This window comes from Lutjanus erythropterus, chromosome 5 (genome assembly GCF_056507025.1).
Source record: "Lutjanus erythropterus isolate fLutEry1 chromosome 5, fLutEry1.hap2, whole genome shotgun sequence".
NCBI lineage: Eukaryota > Metazoa > Chordata > Actinopteri > Lutjaniformes > Lutjanidae > Lutjanus > Lutjanus erythropterus.
Genome location: NC_139321.1, coordinates 14,223,117 through 14,242,974, shown reverse-complemented (window position 1 = coordinate 14,242,974; position 19,858 = coordinate 14,223,117). Strand labels below are relative to the sequence as shown.

The 19,858-nt window shown below is 40.4% G+C and overlaps 1 non-coding gene across 1 annotated transcript; it reads right to left on the bottom strand.

Moving 5' to 3' along the window:
- Positions 1-1,195: 1,195 nt before the first annotated feature.
- Positions 1,196-1,277, bottom strand: trnas-gcu (transfer RNA serine (anticodon GCU)). Its single transcript has one exon. It is a non-coding gene; the product is annotated as a tRNA-Ser (tRNA).
- Positions 1,278-19,858: the final 18,581 nt, after the last annotated feature.

Sequence of the window (19,858 nt, the reverse complement as noted above, 5' to 3'; positions counted from 1 at the left end):
GTGAAGTATTTGACGAGCTTCTTATGCAGAGTTCCTGCGCTGCAGCCAGTGTTGCCCATATGCAACCCCTCAGAGGGGAATCAGCTCCAATTTTAGACCTCTTGCATAGTATGCAAGAGAAAGCCAGATTGATACATGTGTTCTCCACATGACTTTAGTTTTCTTTCTTCTGTTGTGGAGATAATGAGTGAAAATCAGAGAGATATAAGAAAGTAGTTTAATGGACAGACTTGACATGCAGGGAATCAACTCAGATGGTGTTGTCGGTGTTCTGTATCACCTTGTGACCCACTAGTAAGTTTACTTATTACATACTCCCTCTCTCTTTTAAAGGGTGTCTAAAGTCGCACTGGCTTACCTTTTGGTTTATACCAATCCTGAACTTCCTTGTGGTAGACTATACATGTGTGCTTCTCTAAGCTGCTTTGGGGCAGCAGGGTGGACAGTAGCTGGTGGTGGGACCTTGGCAACCACAGGAGTCTGACAGGGCAAGTTGACTAACTGTAGTACGAGCCTGTCACCTAGCCTCTTTATCCGACCGGTGTACCACTGCTTAAGGATGATCTGACTCACCTTGACCAACTACGAGCAAGGGTCCCCCATAACTATAACACTATTTACAATTAGCAGTCATATTCTGTGGTTGTCCAGCAGTACTTTGTGAGAGTTGTTGTCCCTCCTGCCATGTTTGGATTCCTATGGACATCACAAAATCTGCAGACATGATTACAAACAACATGTCCCTCCAGGATCATCATAAAATAAAATTATCTGTAAGAGACATGTCCACATATAACCAGAGTTAAACAACAAGTCCCGCCTTTAAGTAGTGCCTTAAAGTGTTCAGGACTTTGTATGCCTTTCCTGCCTTCTTTGGATTCCTATGGACATCACAAAATCTATCAAAGATTGATTCAACCACACAGCAACTGGCCACTTAGGAGGCAAGGACACTTCTCTCAGACCGTCAACCACAGAACTGAATTCGGTCCTGTTTTTGGGTGACCTTAACCTCCCCTTATTGAGTTTAGCCTGGTTTCTGGCAGCCAACACCACTGACTGTTATACTGCATAATCCAGCAAGTTTTGCCACAGGGCCACAGGGCTTACCTCGTGGAGAACTGCTAACCCGTGACATATTTGAGATATTATTGAATGTTAGCAAGAGCCTGACAAAGTAAAGATTAACAGATTGCGACGAGGATGGGATTCGAACCCACGCGTGCAGAGCACAATGGATTAGCAGTCCATCGCCTTAACCACTCGGCCACCTCGTCCTTGTTACAGTGATTTGAAGGTGACCATGATGCATGTTATCATATAAAGCAAACAAAGTTAAGCTTAACTTCTGTTGGAATGCCATGCAAGGGTTCACAGGGGGATTAGCTCAAATGGAGTGTTTGCTTAGCATGTGAGCAGTGGTGGGAATCATGCCTGCATTCTGCACAGAACTTTCCTCCAGCGGCATAACAAGTCAGCACCGGGGCTCGATACAAGGTCATGAAACCAGACCCAGCCCATCACAATCAGACATAATATAACATAATGTCAGTAGTGAATGAAAGAAATGAAAGCATGCAGCTTTAAAACATCCAGCAACAGTGAAATGCACTGCACAGTTGATGTCAAAATTAAATGATTACTATGAAAACAGACCACCATGATTTAGAAGAGGAGTAATAGCATAGCAATAACAAGGGCAAGATAGTGATAGACTAACTTACATGACAAAATCAGGTATTGGAAAGCCATAATAGATGAAAACATAATTGGTGTACCTTCACACTTATGAAAACTAACTGGTGACAGCCCACCATAATGCATCAACTCATCCACTAATTCTTATTTAGACTTAATTGGAAAAGTGACATAGATGTGTGAGTCAATAAACTATATGCTTATGTGTGTGAAACATATTTTAAGTTATTGTAATGTTATTTATTTGGTGAATGACATCAAGTTTGTGACCATGAAGTAGGTGTCTTGACTGATTAAGCACTATAAATACCTGCTGCGCAGCTATGCTAAATAAAGTAATATGCCTTGTTCACACAGTGCCAGGATATGAAGCGTTCTTTTGAAATTGTAGTGGCAAATCACATAGAGATCAAAGCCCTCAGGTTGGAGGTACAGAGAGACTTGGGCGTGCAGGCCTTGATCAGTCATGGGCACCAATGCAGCTGTATTACCTGCATATAAGGTAGTTCCACCGCTGATTTCCTCTCTTCTGTAGAGGAGATAATGAGTGAAAAACTGTCAGATACCAGAAGGACAGTTGGAGAGTTCAGACATCCACTAAGGCTAAATATCCTGTTTGGCAATGTTAATAAAAGTGAAAAATAATTTGTGTGTCTGACCTGTGATTAAGAGTTCTTCCTTGGCACATTGGGTCAGTAGTTTCTCCATAGTCCTGCTGACAGAAAAATAAATGGCACTGAAAGTGTGAGCAGTTACACACATTGGATCAGGTCAGGTCCAGCAGGCAACACCTGAAGTTGTTCAACATTCTCCTGGATCCACATTCTTTCATATATCTTATAATTTTATGCATCAGAAATTTTGTCATCAAATTCTGTATTTAATGTGATTTTGGTGTTGTGTTCACACAACATCTTTTGGCTGTTTGTCCATCTTGTCACCCCTCTGTGATCTCTGATCTCCCTATACAGATTGTAAAGCCCCAGATGTAGATGTAGATTTGCAGTTGTCATTTTGTATCACGTATGTTGGATTTCTGGGTAAAATCATACCTCAAGTTATAAAGCGTATTGACTAATATGACTAAATGAAATATTTAGGATCTTTCATTTATATTCCATGTAACTGAGCTTTAATCATTAATAGCATCATGCATCCTCAGTGCAGACATAATTGCAAACAAGAATTGTTTACAGGATGTTTTGCCACTCAATCTAACTGAGAGGGCATGTTCTCATGGGAAAATGACATGAGTGCATACCTTCTATTGTGATTGGCTTTTCTGAACAAACAATGAAAATTACCACCAAACTAAACCACTACTAAATTTGTGACTATAATTGATGAATAATGAACTAGTATTTCAGCCTGAGAATTTAGAGACTCAGATAAAATGATGGAGGGTAAAGAAAAATAAATTTTAAAAAATGAGGTGGAATTTTTGACACAAATGTGGTGAACTGCACATCACCTGTGTGGGTTTACCATGGGCGTGCAGGGCCTTTTACTGTTTTCAGTGAGTCACCTGCTGCGGTCCTTTAACCACTCAGCCACTTTATCTTATAGTATGCGGTTTTCAAGGTGACCATCCAGGGTGTCATGATACCTAACTCAGTTTTATCTCAATGTAATGTATGACCATATAATAAATGATTGTCTTGTAATGAAAAGTAAATGCCCTGTCCCTTACTGAATCAATACAGGACATGATTTGTCTAGTATTTTTGCGCACAACCAACTCTAATGCAACACACATGCTTCTTCTGACACAATAAATCCAACAGACTTTTAACAGACATAGCCGAGAAGTACAGAGAATAGCAGTGAAGACAGAATTCACGGACTTGTCACATAATGACACCTAAAATGACGGGCTAGTTGTCCATCACTCAATGGCATCGTTGCCCTGGTTACAGAGACTGTAGCTCAAGTCTGCCTGCAAAAAGCAAGACAAAATACAGTATGAAGCACACTGTACAGTTTGCCATTGGACAGACTTGGTGGACTGTCTGACCTGAAACAATATTCAGCAGAGGACTACCGTATCTGAGCAGCACATGGGAAGAGGATGCAGAGTGGAATTATTCTGACAGACCAATTATTTTGCCGATCTGATGTTTGAATCCTTAATGTAAATGATGTGGCTGCACTTCACTCTTATTGACTCTTTATTTTCATTACATTCATCTCGAGAGACCTTTGAAATTGATGCATAAAAACTCATGAATTTAATGCAGGAAATGAAGTATCTGACACATCAAACAACCCTGGGCATGGGGCCACTGTCAAGTTGTCCCTTATTTTTCTACCTTTAAAGTGGCCACACTGTCTGTAACTGTAGTGAAAGGCATCATATTGCTGGTATGATGTCAATATGACTATGAATAGATCATTTTCACTGTCTATTTTTGCTGAGAACTGCTCATGTGTGCCACGACAAAAGAATAGGTGTGATGCTCAATCTCTATATGAAGCATACGACACGTGAGCCTGTGCTGCTCTTATTAATATGTGTGTTGAAATGAAAATCAAGAGGTTTCACGTCGCACATGAGCTGCTCACACAGCCACGGCAGCCTGCATGCCAGGGGAATTAGCTCAAATGGGAGAGTGCTTGTTTAGCACGTGACTTTAACTTTAACTACCACAAGACTTTAACTCCCTCTCTTCTGTTGAGGAGATAATGAGTCAAAATCAAAGAGATATAAAGCATTAGTTTGATGTACAAACTTGACATGAAGGCTCAATCCCATGCCTGTCCTTACATGCTCCCACTCCATGATGAGTGTTAGTGTACTCATGTGCTCTTCAGATGGTCCCACTTTCCAAGATGGGAAATCATTTTTTTGTGTTCATTTGCTTTTAAGTCATAAAGTGGAAACATCATGGATGCTACTAATAGTATGGTCTACTAGTCTAGAGCGGGGGACTTGTTATCAGGGTTGATGCTAATAAATAACATTTCTAATTAATTGAGGTCACTCTGTGGACAGCAACTAATGGTTACAATTTAATACTATATTACAAATAACATATAACGAAAAATACAGTAAGTTATCAGCCAAACATTTATTCTAATTCAGCATATTTCTGCATGTATGATGTTAACAAATAACAACTCTGCAACCTCTATGACAAAATTTTCTCAGATTTTCTGAGTAGTTGTTCCAATTTGAGGGGGCATTCACATGAATTTTCCCAGTCGGAAGCCATTTTTCCCATTATTCTGACACCACATGAATGCATTATGAGACTCGGTGTGAGGGGGAGGGTGTAAAGGCTTTGGGAAGACCTCGCCTTTCTCTGGCAGAAACATCATGATGGCTACTGTAATTAAATAAATATTGGAATGAAAATCTTATAAGCAGCACTGACAAAGGTGGAAGTGGCAATGACATGACACACTAATTACATCCATGACATAGTGAGCATGTGAAAGGAAAAATGATTAATAAAATAAAGAAAAACTCGCTTACCCACTTCTTTAGCCACCTCTGTTTTGTTGAACATTTTCTGGCCACATAATTCCATCATGTGCATGAAAAATGTCTATCAAACGTGTTTGAGGTAAAGTAACTTATTGTTGATCCTTGGAAATAATTGCTCCTCACATGGATCTAACTTTTGTGTTGTTTCCTCCATCTCAGACACAACAGAGTTGGTGCACCTGAAGGGTGCTTGCATCTTGTATTCATCCAACCTGTTTGAGGGCTTTATAACTCACTCGTCCTTAAGGCCAACTGGTTTGGGATGACACATGATGAGTCGGAACCTCCAAGCACAAACAGAGTGAGAGTAGGTAGAGGAATGTGTAGGGGGCATTGTGTCAACACATGGTTCCACAGTTTTTCCATAGTTCTAAAGCCTTTTTTTAATTGATTCCATACCGTAGGAACGATCAACATTTGTAGTTCTAAGAACGCTGTTTAGAGGAACCTTTTTAGCTCCTGCCTCTGAGTGGGTACCTCCCAGCATGGGGCGAACTCTGAGTGACATGATTGCACAGTAAGTGCATGGTGACTGGTATAGACATGAGTGGACATTGATTGGCCAGCACATGAGCCAATGTAGCACCAGCAGCCGCCATTTTTAGACCCTCGTTTAAACATTAGCAATGTAAACAACAAGTTGTAACAACTCATAATTATAAAAATAAAAGGTGATATTGAGTGTGTATGCAATGGAGGAAATACAACAAAATTTTGACTCATCAAAGCAGGATATAAACATCTTCAATAGCATTTCCTGTCAACTTTTTACATCGGGCATCTGCCACACAGTGAAGCAGTGCAGGGAGAAGATCAAGAAACTGAAACAGGATTACACGAAAATAAATGACCACAAAAACCGAAGCCGGTCTAACCGCATAATCCAAACTTACACCTCCCCCTTAAAACATTATAATCATAAAATCCACAACACACAGCTCTGATCACAGTGTCCTCCATCTTGTTTAGTAGTCATTATAGTAGCATTTGCTGTCGTGTGTTGCACAGAAGTGACATTGCTCTACCAACTGCCGACTGGCTTACGTCACCTTAAGGTTCCCATTGGCAGTGTGAATGCAAACAGAAAAACGTTCCTGAAGATGCGTAGCGCTTGGGGAACTCCAGTGGGTAGTTCGTCTTTTAAGAGTCCCCAGAACTGTCTGTTGTGAAGACACCTTCACTGTGTTTTATTGATCTCTGGATAAAAAAAGTGAAAAATGCATTTCTTCGTTTACAATCATTAATGTCGACGTCAGCAGTTAAAGTTCCTCCATCATCCATTTGGGCACAGAACACAGTGGAACGCTGCTTATTTGGACGAACACCTGCTGGGGCATCAGAAGAAGGAGCTCTGGCTTTCCTTTATACCTGTCATGCACTGTCTTGTGGTAGACTGGATGTGTGTGGCTTCTCCCAGCTGCTCTGGAAGAGCCTGACTGGCAATAGCTGGTGTTTGACAGCCACAGGAATTTGAAATAGGTTGTTTTTCTGTGCAGACAACGAAAATAACACCCAAACTAAACCACTACTGAATTCTATGACTATATCTGATGAATAATGAACCTGTAATTTAAAAAATAATACCAAAAGGGGGCGTGCTTTCTTTAAAATACACATAAATACACTGCTGTAGTAGTACTCAGGAATGACATTCAAAACTGAGATTGACTTTTGCCTATGAAGCATTTAAGTTTTACTGGTCCTGCAGCCAATCACGATTATGTCTCCAGCTTCATTGTTCTTCATTTGGAGGTTGATGGTACAAACTCTTCCCTCTGGCTACTGGAAACACCGTCTGTTGAGTCAGTGAAGCTGTAATGTCCATGTAAAGGGTAAAAGAATACCATATTTCAAAACTTACATTCAGTCTGATTCCCCTGTAAGTGAACAGTTCAGCATTTTTTAATGCCACCGCAGCAAAATAGAGCTAAATCTCTGACTCCCGCTCTCTGAGCCTTCTGCTCTATGAAATATGGATTTTCAGACAGCTGCTGTTGAATTGATGTGGCAGATTAACAATAATGCATTTTAAAGCTGAGTACGTTTGACAGCAAGAGTTGTGGTCTTTGTGAACAAGTATCCACTGTGAACTCTTTATTTCCGCTCTGCTGAATCTCCCTCTGATAATGTGCTGCAACGATTCCATCATTTCAATCGACCGGTTTGCTCATTTGCCCTTCTATTGAGTGATGTACACATGTGAGCTGTTTAAGGCCAATTAGCATAAACTGAGAGCAGAAAATGATCCTCACAAAATGTTGGACTTGCTGGAAAGTTTAGCAATTTTATTATTCTGGATGATTAAAGTGATTTGAGAAAAGGTTCCAAGGACATTTTGATTGTGAGCCAGTGTTGTTGGAGCTTCCTTTCTGAAATCAATATTTGAACTGTGATCCACTTGAAGTATCCTAAAATATCAGGGTAACGGCTTTGTCCTCATTGCTCTTTTACTGACTCATACATTTAACAGAGCCTTTACAGTGTGCGAGGTCAGTGGCCGGCAGCTAGTAAAACTCCACAAATGTCAATTAGTGACGTTTTGGGAGTTGGGGGGTGGAGTGGCCTCTGTAAAGAAAAGACTGAAATCTCAAGCTAGATCAGCTCCTTTCTCACAGCCATGATTATCTAATCATGTTGTCTTCCTCTCTAAAATCTCTTTTCCATTCCAGTTAGATCAAAGCATAAAACTAAATAATAAGGTCAATCCCAAGATTATGCCTCCCTTAGAAATCAAACCAATGTTTCTCCTTCTTTCTCAAGCACGGCAACCAAATGACATCTTAACCATAATCCCTTTCCCATCAGCCATAACCCCACTTTGGAACAATCCCATTTTCTGTATCAGTGAAAGAAAAAAGAACTTATTTTCTTCCCAACTAACTCCGGTCGTCTCTGCAGGAAGAGCTACTTGTGAAGTTTGACAAGCTAAAAGACAAATATAATATACCTGCAAAGTTTTATTTTCAGCATATTAAAGTTAGTTAATAGCGACACCTTTGCTGCTCCATTTCCTTCTCTATCAAAAATCTCTTCCAACATCAAAGTACAATCATATTTTCATGATCACACATTCATTTGCTCTGGTCAAAAGGTAATGAGCAAGCTGTCAGTTTCTCAATGTCAGTATGTCACAAAAAAAATCTCCTTTTTATGGCTAGGACAAATTACAGTTGAACCTTCTCATGTTGCGCCACTTTTTGCTCTGTGCTGCAAAAAAAGTTGTTAAAGCTTGAGGTACTAGAACCTCAGTCAAGTTTCTCCTTTCCTGTTCCCTCTGCTTATATAGGATGTTATCTGCAAGGCACATATCTGTTGAAAAGAAACCCATATTTTGAAGATAGTTATCAAGGTAATTGATTTATCATCATGCAGGACAGGGTAGCATAACAAAAATAAATTTGTTGTCCCTTCATGCCATACACATACAACATATTCGATGATATAATTAGATAATTAAATACAGAACAGTTATTTATAAAGGTAATGTGTGTTTCAACAATAAAGCCGTTTGTTTGATAAAAACAAACAAACAAAAAATGTGAGGAAAAACCTACATGTGCTGCCGTTGCCATAAAAATAAAAGCTGTAAAGGTTAAATGATGTTGGGGGACCTGCAAAAGTGACATATGGTCACATCTTAAGTTATCTAATGTTGGCAAAATGCTAGCTAACTAGCTAGGTAATCTACATAAATTATTGGCTAGCTAGTCACATCTGATAGCTAAAGTTGAAAATAAAATTAAAAATGGGGCCCCCATGAACATTTTCAGTGGTAAAACTGCTTTGCGCTGGCTCTCCCACTGTTTTCCACTGACGAGAGCACGAACTTTGACCTTGTTTGCCCTTGACCTTTCAAAGCACAACCAATGAGATCGCAGCTGTATGTGATTATGAAGCCAGTAGCAGTCATAAATGTATGGAGGTGACATAGGCCATAAGCCTTAAGGGAGCCATGGGACGAGATCCTTTTATGTGAAGGCCCCTTAGCAAACTAGCTAGCCAATCTAGCTGCTTAACTGTTATTGGAAGTGAATATATGTAGCTAGAATGATCTGGACTTAGAAAAGTATTCCAGTAATTAAACATTGCACTTGTTTAACATTGTCAGATACATTATTTATTAATTTCATATCTAAATTAATTAATGAATGAAGACCAGTCTTATCTTCAGTACTTCAGTTTTTTGGTGCCTAAAGCAAATTCTTTCCCTTGAGTTTGTCTGGAAACACTCAGATTTGCTTAGCATTCTGTCAGAGCACACCTTAATAATGTTGTCAGCTATCTTTGTACCTCCTGATTTCTAACATTGATATAATGTAATTATTGCAGCGCAACTTGGCATGTCATTTCACTTTCTGCACTGCTTCTCTTGCTGTAGTAAAATCTTCTTTGGATGCAAATGCATTTGTGCTGCTCATGGCCTTCTTTACTCCAGACTTGCAGGACCAAACTCACATGTATATATTAATTCCTTCCACCCTGAGTTTCAAGTCACCTCATTAAATAAGTCTAATTACTAGATCCTAATGCTCTCTCTGTATCCTTCCCCAACCTTTCTCCCTCCCCAGCACCCCCGGACTCCTTCCTCTTTTCCTCCCTTCCTTTCTCTCTCTCCCTCCTCTTCCATATGCTGGCTTGCACAACAGAACAGTCAAATCAATATGGCCGAGGCGATTAATGCGCTGGCGGTGGCGATGTACTTATAAAGAGCTTTCATGGCCCAGTGAAGGATGAAATCACCCTCCGAGTCCTGCGATCTTAAAAACCTGAGGTGCACCACACAAAGACAGACAGACAGAAAGGGGGAGAGGGGGAGAGAGGGCGAGGAGGGGGTAAAGAGTGAGAGCGAGATCAGCACAGAGTTCATTGGATCTCTTCCAATAGGTGAAAATGTAGAAGGAAAGAGAAATGTGAAATCTTCGAGGAGGGCACTGGACCTTCTCCAATAACCAAGTAAAAGAGGCATGAGTCGTCTTTTGACAGGAGGAACGTGTTGGAGGAGCCGAATGAAAGAGACTGCAGCGGGGATGGAGGGCTGGAGAGAGAATGACGCGGCTGTTAATGCTTCTGGTGCTACTGTAACTCCTCTATTTAACGCCTTGGTGCTGCTGCTAAAGATCTCTGGGACCGAAGACAAGCTTTTACCATGTTCACAGTCACGAGTGATTTTCTGCTTAAATGCAGTTGACTGGTCCAGGAGTGAATACAGGTAGAAAGACAGCGTTATTAAACATGAGATTTGGGAGGATCCATTTCTTGTTAATACAAAATAATGATCCAAATGAATAGTTGATACTTAAATAAACCAACCGCAATCGCCCTGATTCATGCATAAACACAAGATCCAAGGTCTGACTTGATGACAGAGAAATTTTTGTCACCCCTACTCTTTAAAAAGCTTTGACTACACAGTAATCCAAATGAGATCAAAGGAGAGTACAGCAAGGCTCAGCATTGTTAAGCACAGATCTGATGTTTGATAAGGTATGTACATAAAGAAGTATACGACACGTATAACCTTCAGCCTCACTAAATGTCAGCAAACAACTATTTGTCATCTAAAAGTATAGTGGAGTAAAGGTGTCCTGAGCAGAGAATGAAGTCCCTCACAACACTCCCTCTGTGAGTGTTGTAATCCGAGCTTCTTCGTTTTGATAGCTGGTCCGTCCACGCATGGATGCAAGCATGCATGTTAAGATATGGAAAAGAAGTTAGTGACTGAAGAAATTCAGGCAAACATTTCCAAACCTTCCCAAAACTCACAAAACAGACTGCTAACATTGTTCCACAGCAGCCACACTTGACAAGGCTGTCTGCAGATGTGTCTGAACATCTAGTCTATGCACACATAGACTGAGTTGACTTATTATTTTCAGGATGTTTTAAAAAAAACCCCTGAAACTTCACAGATTATTGTCTCTCTAATCTCCCACACACTACAAGTTTTGAAAATAATGGCACACCACACACCACATCAAGAGTTTCGTGCAAGATTACAGAAGGAGCACAGTCTTACATGATTTCATGAAGAGCACGATCTCACTTGATTTCATCAGGACTGTGATCTTTGATCTTTAATGTGGAAGGAGACGTAAACTATGGAGACAGATGTAGTGGAACAACTCAATGTAGTAACACTGAAGTTTTGCAGTGAGAAATAATAAATGTAGAAGTTAAACAAGTCTGGATGAGAAAATGTCACCTGTCAACAGTAGTATGCAAGCTAGCGTTAGCTGCAAAGGCTAAAGTTTGAGGTTGCTTGCAACAGCTCTCTTTTACTTCCCTCACATTACCGAATAATCTGGACTGCGCATCAGTGCAGACCCGAGGTCTGGCAGAGTAATCAGACAGAATCTGAGGAAAATTGTCCCGAAATTCCTGTAGTGTGAGGCCAGAATTAGCTTTAGACAACAAAACTACTTGGTCAGGTTTAGGAAACAATCACCTTTTTTGTCTTCCATTTGGGACTAAATGGCCAGTGTGGCTATTTACAACCGGGTGCGAAAAGTTTTGTTACAGACACCCATGCATAGCATTATTATGGGCTGTGGGTTATCGTGTAAATAGCAAATAGCATTGGTGCTTACTGGGTGCTAAAAGTAGCTGCCAGAATGTTTCATATGGCACCAACATACAAAATACCACTTAATGTTGTTTTTGGTTTAAAAAATGAGAATATAACGTTTGTGATCAGTAATCATCCTTTATTATCACTAAAGCCATCAGGCAGCTTTTCACAGTGCAACCTCAAGACACGTTCAACCTGTGGACACACATGCAGCTCTTCCCCTCTCTCACACTCACTCACACACACAGACTGTGAATGATAGTAATTTCCTTCCCAGCTCATGTGTTGTGATGAAATGTGGTGATCAGCCTGAGCCGAAATGGCTGCCCTCAGCTCTGGATGGATGACTGAGGACGAGAGAGAGAAAAGAACGGAGAGAGAGAAAGAGAGGAAGAGATGCATGGGTGAGATTAAAGAGAGAGAGAGATGGATAGGTGAACTGTGGCTGAGATGGGGGAACTGCTGTGGAGCACTGAAACAATGGATGCCTGTACACACACATGCATACACACACCACTTTACTGCTCACAAAATCATACAAACACACACACATTTACATTGTGGGCTTAATAACAAACACTTTGGTAGATGACGACTGTGTGCATGTGTGTGTGTTCATACTTAAAATTAATAACCTAACTTCTTTCCTTTCCATCAATCCCTCCTCTGCCTCCGTCCCTCCATCTTTCTTTTTATCTTCCTAATGCCGTCATTTCTCCTCCTGGCAAAGCCAGAGGCTCTGAAGGAGGCAGGTAACACTGCTTTCAGGTAAAATTCACTGGTTGCCGTTCACTTGCAGGGAGAGTGAGGGGAATGTTTGATGTTAAGGTGGCGTTGCAGAAGGCAAACATGTTGACCTTGTGCCATCGTGTCCAAAACAGATCCGCAGGTGATTTTAACGGGGGTTGACCTCACATTAACCTCTTTGACTCTGCTGACCTCACCACTGGGTACATCATAACAGAGTCATGCATGGAGAAGCACTGGTCAAAACTACAGAAACTTTCAATTTAACACTAAAAGTCCATAACTACTAGAACTGCCTGAAGCGTCCATTTTGACCATTTGAATTCCAGCTCTATCATCTCTCATGTTAAGTACCCAATTAAGAGATCATGGAAAAATTCTGGAAACAAGCTGATCGAAAACATAATATGTGTAATATATTTCCAGGAGGTGTCAACTGATTTTACTCCTGGTTTTTTCTCAGTTTGTTCCAACATTTACATTACATTTTGACATTGAAAAGGTGAAAAGAAGACACGAGAAAACAGACATTTTTGTATTATTTTAACTTTCTCTTATTTTCTTGTACAATTGTTTATGGTGTGCCATGTCAGATTCAGCAAAAGCTCATAAATTCAGATAATAGGTAAATTTATAAGTCTCATACACATGCACCCAAATACGTACAGGTGGATCATTTACACAAACGCCCCAATAACACCATATAAGGCCGTGCCTCCTGCTCCATATGTCAGGAAGTGTTAATTCATGAAAATGGCATCACAGAGTAAAAAGAACTTGATGAGTTTGGAGATTAAAGTCCTGCTGTCAGGGATCCATAAAGGAAAATCTACCATTTTAACAGCGTCAGCTCTGGAATTAAGGGTCCTGCTGTAGCCAAGAAATGAGAGGAACAAGTACTTTTAATGCCATGTCATCAGAGTTGTATTGTCACTGAAATGAAGAGGAAATAGTCTGATATGAAAATGGCTTAAAAAAAAGTCTCCCCACAGCAAAGGGACTGATGACTGCAACAGGAGAAAGAGGTCAAGGGGAAATTTCCATTGCAGAGATGGACAACAGAATAAGAGGCATACAGATGATGTTACACTGTCAGGCATTGTAACCGAGATGAAATTAAATATACGGCCATTAGTGAAAAACTCTGGTTAGGATAACCGCAGACTGACTGTACATGACTCCTATGACAGGTCTCGACTACTCAGAAATTGTGTTTGTATCTTAGAGAAAATTCAGAATATGAGGAAAGCTTCCTAACATTAGCCTTGCAGTTAATGGTTTTTTGGCCTTTTCATGGCCAGCTGAAGATATGACAGGAAAGGGGGAGAGAGAGCGGTGGACATGGGAGACATGCAGTATAGGTCTGCAGGCTCTACCAACTACTACCTGGGTACTGGAAACTGATAACTGGAAACAGGTTATAAAATTAAAAAAAAATGGATCTATCCTTGTTTATTTTTCTTTTAATGTAAATTATGCATTAGCTGCCAGCAGGATGGGGAATTAACATTGGCACTAGCCACCAGCCAAATGCTGCTGAAATATGAAAGTGCCTGATTAGCATTATTATTGAATGACTGGTGAATTTGAACATTTATCTGCCAGTGGCTGGTAGCTGTTCACAATAAAACTTTAGGAAGCTAGTGTTAGCTGGCTAGTGTAGCACAACTGCAGGTAACTATGATTTAAAAAAGGCTGAAATTGCATTGTACTGTTGCCCTTCATAAGAACATTCAAGTTTACAACTCTACCAAGGTTCTATTTGCAGCTGACCTGTTCCATTTGCAAATTTGATAGAATTTTAATATTGTACCTTTAGAATATATTTAGGGTGTCTGTCTTTTTCATGTATGAACGCTTTCATACATGAAAAAGACATGAGTTTTGCTATTTGGCATGCAAAAACTTTGAAGGTCAATATCTCAAAACTGCTCAGAACACCAATAGAAGCTTCTGTCTTTTTCTATCCTTTGTGACCCATTAGAAGTGTGTCGTGGTTGCTGTGTCTGCAGAGACCCTGCCCTCTGCCTCACTCTTATTTTCTTAAATTTTGCTGTGCTCGGGACTTTTCTAGGCGTCAGACTGTTTGGCAGTGGTGCTAACTACTAATGAAAAACAACTGAGAGGATGACTTTTACTGTCTTCAGCTAAATAGTGTGAAAATATACTACCAAGTACTTTTGGTGCCTAAACCTAACCAAACTGCAACTGTTTCATAACGTTCCTGTTGCTGGTACTCTTACAATGGTCAGTTGTTTTGAAAGTCATTGGCAACCTATTCTGTCATTTAGGTTTGAGGTATGTTCCCTTTAATGGCTTGCTATTGTGTCTCAGAAAAATAAATAAATAAAAATCTTTGTAAAACAAACACTGAAAGCCTCAGTCAGAAATCAACAATAGGAATACATGAGAGCAAGATGATTTTGTCAAGATACTCGGTGAGTGAGCTGGTACAGAGCTGTTCTGACCATTCTAAAAGTAGAAGGTGGATGTTGTAATGTGTGCAGACCCCAACTCGCATCTGCACACAAGTCTCACAGGATGGGGCAAGAGCAGTGAGATGGAAGCTGAGAATTTATCCATGTTTTGACAGATATGTTGGAGCATAGTGAGCATATGGATGGGTGGTGGAGAGGTTCTATGTTGCAGGGTTGTTTTTGGAGATTTTGTGACAGTTTGATTCCTTTTTACAGAGAATGTCTATGCTATTACGCTGCAAAAGTCTGTAACTATACCTTTGAACACTTGGGGTGCCCCACCAGTGGACAAAATTACGTAACATACTCTCTGAGTTCCCTCCAGTGGAAAAAATGTGGTAAAGTGCCCTCCAAGTTGCCCTTTCAATTGACAAAACATAATAAAATATCCCCTGGGATACCCTCTCAGTGGACAAAAGACAATAAAATGCCTTTGGGGATGCCCTTGCAGTGGACATAACATAATAAAATGTCCTCTTATGGTGTACACTAACATAGCTAAGTCAATTCCAGAGTAGACGAGGCTGTCAGGCTCGCATTCAAGCTTCAACAGAAAAAAACCCACAAATTCTGCTTCATCAAGGTTTGTGAAAGTCTGACCAGCCCCATGTGAGATACTGTTTGAGATGGATAATTAGAAATATAGACAGATGGACTGGGGCTGAGCCAAAGATTCTGGCTTCATTGTGCTGAAAAAGAAACGTTCCATCGACTGCAGAGTGTGAGAAATAATGGTGAGTGCATTTTTGAAGCAGACAACAGGATGAATTCAGCTTTCTTTGCATAGAAGAGTTTGAAAAAATGCTTTGTGCTACCTTCAAAAGTCTATGAATCATTTGAAGGATTTAATAGAGTAAATCCTCCACTACAGTCTTGTGCAATGTGCTGTGTGGCTGTACTGGGTTGATGTTGGCTTTGACTTTGAGTATGATTACATCCAAGGGCTTACAGCAAAGTGTACCTTCTGTTTTGGCAGGCTGTGAAAGGTTGCTGTGTGCATTTCCCAGCTGAGACTCCATAGTGGCACTCTGGGTGACTTTGGAAGACTCTGGAACTTTCTGAGTTACCTCAGTAGCATTGATGTAAAACCTGTACAAATAAAAGCACCCCAAGGATTGGGGACCATTGTTCCATTAACATTGTTCCAAAGGGACACTGTTCCATTATTCTCGTGGCAGTATGTGACGAGAACTACAGATAAAAAGACCCTATGCTGTCATTGGAATGGCTTGAACCAGGAACAACAGAACGACTTTCTTCCAGTCACCAATGGACCTTTTCATTTGAAAGGACAATGTCATTCCATGGAAACAACTTGAGAAACCCTACACTCAGCCAGAAAAGATTTAATATTAAGGGAAATGTCAGGGTGGCTTTTACTGTGAAGCAGTCACAGGAAATGCAGTATATTTGCCTAGTTAAAGGTTCAGTGTGTATGATTAGGGAGATTTACTTGCAGAATATGACAGAAAGGGAACATAACATTAATAAGTATGATTTCATCGGTGTATTATCACCTGAAAATCTCCTCTTCCAAGGGGGCTAGCATGTTGCACCGCTATGTTTGTACAGTAGTCCAGACACTGGTTCTACATACAGCCTATCAGAAGGGGACCATGAGGCAAGATCCTTGAGAATGGCAAGCTCACTGCTAGATAACACTAAAACCTTCACACAGACAAATTACAGTTAAGACAAAACAAACAGAGGTGCAAAACCATAGACTGTATAAAAGAAGTGGACAGCCACAGTTACATCATAGATTGGTTTATAGACTACTGTTTTGAAGCCGTGAGTTTGGCATTAAGGGGGCAGACATCTTGGTTTTTTGGAACCAGAACATGACAAGAGTGTGAAAGTGGTGGGCGACATGCTGGAAGTTGAACCAGTAGAGTTGTAGTTTTAGTGGAGCGAGTTGCTTGGTTTGGCCCGGCATTTCACCCTGAGCGGACAAAATACAAAGCTTCTTGTTTTACAGCTAAACTGTACACTAAAAAATGTTCCTGACAACATTTTTAGTAAGAAATAATTGTATTAAAATAGCAGAACAGAGGATCGGTTGTGATCAGGTCGTGACCATTCTTGCACTACAGCTAAACAGTACACTAAAACATATCTCTAAAACCATCTTAGAAAAATAGGTAAAGCAGTAGCAGAATCCATATGTGACTAGTTGTACAGTTTGTTCTGAGTTTTCTGAGGCCTGCGTCCTGGATGGACTCACTGAGAAGGACCTGTCAATCACACAGTAGCCACACGCTAAAGCATAGCCTGCTTCATCATCTATTTTACTCTTTGTGGGACCATAATTTACACAGTGAACATACATACACAGATACATACAATCAGACTTATTTTTGAATCCATTAGATTCGCCCCCTGCTGGCCATTAGAAATAATGCATGTTTAAGGCACTTCTGCTTTGATTTTAGCTTTGTCTTCTATTTAAAATACAGTCCATATGCACAACAAACTAAAGATGCACTTCATATACATTGTGTTGGCCAAGCTAAATCAGAAATTCAAAAGTGGTGACACACCAAACTGAGAAACTTGATTCGATTTATTTCAATTCAGTTCAGTTCAAAGGGATCAGATGTAGACTGTACTGTTTATGAACCCAATTTATCCCACCAAGAGCAAACACTGAGGCAACTGTGGTGAGGAAAAACAGATCTGGACCACCTTTCTACAATAAATTTGACTGCACTGTTAACTTGATCTACATAGGGCAGTAATGCAGAAGGATTTCAACATGGAAACACAGTGACATTACTCAGGCTAACTGCTCTTTACAACACCAATATTAGCAATCACATGTCAGCACGGTGTTGTGTTCGGATCTTGAAATGCAGCAGCATGTAAAAGTAACAGTTGAAACCCTGACTGCAAGGAAATAAGAAGGAACAATTTACCTAACCATCAGTGGTTAAAAATAGTTTTTATGATCATGAATCTCCCTGGTTGTTTCTCAAGCAGACCTTTAAGCTATAGTTTACTGAATTTCAGTAAGATAACTGGCCAAAAAATGCTTTGTTCTATTAATGTTTTAGTTTTCATCCGGACTGAGTGTTGAGGAAGGTAGAAAAGAAAGACGGACTCTGACACACATGGAAAATCTGCGTGCAGTATGTGTCTCTGTGTGTGTGTGTGTGTGTGTGTCTGTGCGTGTGTGTGTGTGAGATCATGAAAGGGAGATGGATAGATGAGATTAGCACCAAATAGGGATACTGCTGTGATGCTGTTCCACAATAGCGGCTCATGAATCACAGAAACACAAAATCAACACTGATACACACACACACACACACACACACACACACCAATCACTCCGGCATGCATAGAGCGTTTGTTTATGTGCATAATGTCCACAAACACCTTGAGGCTGAACGTGAGCGCTGTTTGTGTGTACGCGTATGTGTGTTGACACTGCCAAACAGTCACCTCTTTCACCTTCTCGTCATCGAACCATCCATGTATCAATCAATCGCCTCATCTCTCTCCTGTCTTCCACCTCCTTACATCTCTCTCCTCGTCTCCAAAAAGACACAGTCGGGTTATCTTTAAAATTTCAACCTATTAGAGGGTAGCGGGGGGGGGGGGGGGGGGGGGGGGATATTAGCCAATCAGGGGCGGTCCAGGAGGATTTTAGGAGGAGGCAGACGTGACATTAACAAAGGTCAGGTCAATCGGTGTGTTGTGTGTGGTTGAGGGAGCAAGAAGGAGCATGTGAGGTCACCGAGCAGATACGCGTTAGTCACGTTTTTGTCCGTTTGTAACTGTGTGACTCTGCATTCATTTATGAAGGCTTATTTTTCCATCTGTGTGAATATATGTATGTGTGTGTCTTGTTTTGTGTTCCTTCATATGCAATCTGTGTGAGCTGAGTTTTAAACCTTGGTTACATTTGCAGATGAGATATTAAATTCAAACATTTACATGTTTACTAAATTCCTCTGCTTTATTGCGTGTGTGTTTGTTGTGGGAATATTTGATTTTGTTGCCAATGTGTACTTGTGTGTCCTTGTTGTGTGTGTCTGTTAATTTGTTTATTCTACATGTTAGGATGGATCTGCATCTTCATGTCTATGTATATCTGTATCAGACTCCGAGTGTGTGTGTGTGTGTGTGTGTGTGTGTGTGTGTGTGTATGTATGTGTGTGTGTGTGTGTGTGTGCATGTGTGTGACAGTCCCTCCAGGTATTCCCTGCAGCCTTTATGAGCTACAGAGAAAACAACTTCTCACCGCCGGCTTTCAGAAAGTGCTCTGTAGCTGCAGACAGCAGTGACTTGGCTCTCTAATTGAGTGAGATTTAATGGTTGTGGCACAACCTCTATTTCTCCCTGGTTTTATATTTATTTTTTAGCATGTAGGAAGTATATTTGAATTGACTGTATTCATTTTATAGATTTACTTTAAGGCAGATAGTTGCTCTCTCAGCTTATTTTTGGAAAAAAAGTTGTATTAAAAACTAAGTCTGTGTAAAGGGAATTCAGAGTTTTTCTTCTAAACACAATATACTCTACATGTTGGAAAATAGTTGCTGAAATTGTGAAGGGTCTGAGCACGATGTAGCACTCACCCTCCCTAATGGTCAGTTATGACCATACCCTCAGTTACTCTCTCAGTCCAAATCAGCACAACAGCTCATTTCAGCTCACTTCAGTTCATCAACCCAACACAGAAAAAACAAAAACAAAAAAACATACCAAACATGTCCAATGTGTCCATGTTCAAGGTCATTTTCAGGTCAAAGTGGTGTTTGACACTGAGACAGTGGATTGGACACGCCCCCAGCATTTGAGAGCAAACTGTTATTTTTTTTCAGAATTTTTTAGATAAAATCCTGAGGCCTCTTGTCTTGACATTGGTCTCAAGAC